Genomic DNA, 3583 nt, shown 5'->3' on the forward strand with positions numbered 1-3583 from the left:
ACCTCAGAGAACCTTCTCCAAAATTGACCATATAATCGGTCACAGAACAGGCCTCAACAGATACCGGAAGATAGAAATAATCCCATGCATCCTATCAGATCACCACACACTAAGACCAGTCTTCAATAACAACAATAATGACAGAATGCCCACATATACATGGAAATTGAACAATGCTCTATTCAATGACAACTTGTTCAAGGAAGAAATAAAGAAAGAAATTAAAGACGTCTTAGAATATAATGAAAATGAAGATACAACATTCCCAAACTTATGAAAGCGGTACTAAGAGGAAAACTCATAGCACTGAGTGCCTGCGAAAAGAAACAGGAGAGAGCATATGTCAGCAGCTTGACAGCACACCTAAAAGCTCTAGAACAAAAAGAAATAAAGAAACCCAGGAGGAGTAGAAGGCAGAAAATAATCAAACTCAGAGCTGAAATCAACGAAGGAGAAACAAACAGTACTATACAAAGAATCAACAAACACAGGAGCTGGTTCTTTGAGAAAATCAACAAGATAGATAAACCCTTAGCCAGACTAACCAGAGGCCACAGAGAGTGTATCCAAATTAACACAATCAGAAATGAAAAGGGAGACATAACAACAGAATTTGAAGAAATTAAAAAAAATCATCAGATCCTACTACAAAAGCCTATATTCAACAACATTGGAAAATCTGGAGGAAATGACAATTTTCTAGACAGATACCAGGTAACAAAGTTAAATCAGGAACAAATAAAACATTTAAACAACCCCATAACTCCCAAAGAAATAGAAGCAGTTATTAAAAATCTCTCAACCAAAAAGAGCCAGGTCCAGATGGGTTCAGTGCATAATTCTATCAGACCTTCATAGAAGACCTCATACCAATACTGTCCAAATTATTCCACAAAATTGAAACAGACAGAGCACTACCAAATTCCTTCTATGAAGCCACAATTACTCTTACACCAAAACCACACAAAGACCCAACAAAGAAAGAGAAGTTCAGAACAATTTCCCTTATGAATATTGACACAAATATACTCAATAAAATTCTTGCAAACAGAATCCAAGAACACATCAAAACTATCATCCATCATGATCAAGTAGACTTCATCCCAGGGATGCAGGGATGGTTTAATATATGAAAATCCATCAGTGTAATGAACTATATAAACAAACTCAAAGATAATAGCTACATGGTAATTTCATTAGATGCTGAGAAAGCATTTGACAAAATTCAACACCCCTTCATGATAAAAGTCCTGGAAAGAATAGGAATTCAAGGCCCATACCTAAACATAGTAAAAGCCATATACAGCAAACCAGTTGCTAACATTAAACTAAATGGAGAGAAACTTGAAGCAATCCCACTAAAATCCGGGACTAGACAAGGCTGCCCACTCTCTCCCTACTTATTCAATATAGTTCTTGAAGTTCTAGCCAGAGCAATCAGACAACAAAAGGAGATCAAAGGGATACAGATCGGAAAAGAAGAGGTCAAAATATCACTATTTGCAGATGACATGATAGTATATTTAAGTGATCCCAAAAGTTCCACCAGAGAACTACTAAAGCTGATAAACAACTTCAGCAAAGTGGCTGGGTATAAAATTAACATAAACAAATCAGCAGCCTTCCTCTACTGGAAGGATAAACAGGCTGAGAAAAAAATTAGGGAAATGACACCCTTCACAATAGTCCCAAATAATAAAATATTTTGTTGTGACTTTACCAAGAAAGTGAAAGATTTGTATGACAAGAACTTCAAGTCTCTGAAGAAAGAAATTGAGGAAGATCTCAGAAGATGGAAACATCTTCCATGCTCATGGATTGGCAGGATTAATATAGTAAAGATGGCCGTTTTGCCAAAAGCAATCTAGAGATTCAATGCAATCCCCATCAAAATTCCTACTCAATTCTTTATAGAGATAGAAAGAGTAATTTGCAAATTCATTTGGAATAACAAAAAACCTAGGATAGCAAAACCTATACTCAACAATAAAAGAATTTCTGGGGGAATACCATCCTTGACTTCAAGCAGTATTACAGAGCAATAGTGATTAAAACTGTTTGGAGGAGTGAAGCAGGCTCGTGGGCCAGTGATAATCAGGAATTAAGAAGTTTTTGGAACCCGGGAGGTCGTGGACCGCTGCTCTGTGGCTGTCATCATGCCACAAAATGAATATATTGAACTGCACTGCAAATGATATAGATATCGTTTGGACTACCATGACAAAAAGAGAAAGAAAGAAGGTTGGGAGGTCCATGAACGTTCAAAGAAACTTAAAAAAAAAATCGGCCTGAAGTCTAAGCTCTACCATAAACAGTGCCATGCTGAGAAAATACAAATGAAAAAAACCATTAAGATGCATTAAATGTGAAACACCAAACAGAAGGATGAGGAGAAGACTCCACAGGGAGCAGTCCCTGCCTACCTGCTGGACAGAGAGGGGGGCAGTTGAGAGCAAAGTTCTTTCCAACATGATTAAGCAGAAGCGGAAAGAAAAGGCGGGAAAATGGGAGATCTCTCTACCCAAAGTTCGTGCCCAAGGAGAAACAGAAGTATTGAAAGTTATTCGACCAGGAAAAAGAAAAAAGAAGGCAAGGAAGAGAATGGTTACACAAGTCTGCTTTGTTGGAGATGGTTTTACAAGAAAACCACCTAAATATGAAAGGTTTATTAGGCCAATGGGTCTAAGTTTCAAAAAAGCTCATGTCACACACCCTGAGCTGAAAGCTACCTTTTGCCTGCCTATACTTGGTGTGAAAAAGAATCCATCCACCCCATTATATACAACCCTGGTTGTGATCACCAAAGGTACAGTCATTGAAGTGAATGTGAGAGAGCTGGGCCTTGTAACACAAGGAGGCAAGGTGATTTGGGGAAAGTATGCTCAAGTTACCAACAATCCTGAAAATGATGGGTGCATAAATGCAGTCTTGCTGGTTTGACAGTGACATCATACAAGTCATTCCACTCACTATGGAAGACTACAGTGTCAGGAAAACACCATCGCTGTGACCTTTCTGAACTACCAATCAGTCTTACCCCATGTGCAGTCATCAGGAAGTATTTATTAAATTGTAAAGGAAAATAAAACATTGCCCAATTTAAAAAATACAAAACAAAAAACTGTATGGTATTGGTACAGAGACAGGCAGGTAGATCAGTGGAACAGAATTGAAGACTCAGAAATGAACCCACACACCTATAGCCACTTGATCTTTGACAAAGGAGCTAAAACTATCCAATGGAAGAAAGATAGCATTTTCAACAAATGGTGCTGTTTCAACTGGAGGTCAGCATGTAGAAGAATGCAATTCGATCCTTTCTTATTGCCCTGTACAAAGCTTAAGTCCAAGTGGATCAAGGACCTCCACATCAAAGCAGATACACTCAAACTAATAGAAGAAAAAGTGGGGAAGAGTCTTGAACACATGGGCACTGGGGAAATTTTCCTGAACAAAACACCAATGGCTTATGATTTAAGACCAAAAATCGACAAATGGGACCTCATAAAACTGCAAAGCTTTTGTAAAGCAAAAGACACTGTCATTAGGACAGAACGGCAACCAACAGATTGAGAAAAGATCT

At 38.0% G+C, this 3583-nt stretch overlaps 1 pseudogene; it reads left to right on the forward strand.

Moving 5' to 3' along the window:
* Positions 1-2156: 2156 nt before the first annotated feature.
* Positions 2157-3096, forward strand: Nsa2-ps17 (NSA2 ribosome biogenesis factor, pseudogene 17; annotated as a pseudogene).
* The last annotated feature ends 487 nt before the right edge of the window (positions 3097-3583 follow it).

This window comes from Rattus norvegicus, chromosome X (genome assembly GCF_036323735.1).
Source record: "Rattus norvegicus strain BN/NHsdMcwi chromosome X, GRCr8, whole genome shotgun sequence".
In the NCBI taxonomy this organism is placed as follows: domain Eukaryota; kingdom Metazoa; phylum Chordata; class Mammalia; order Rodentia; family Muridae; genus Rattus; species Rattus norvegicus.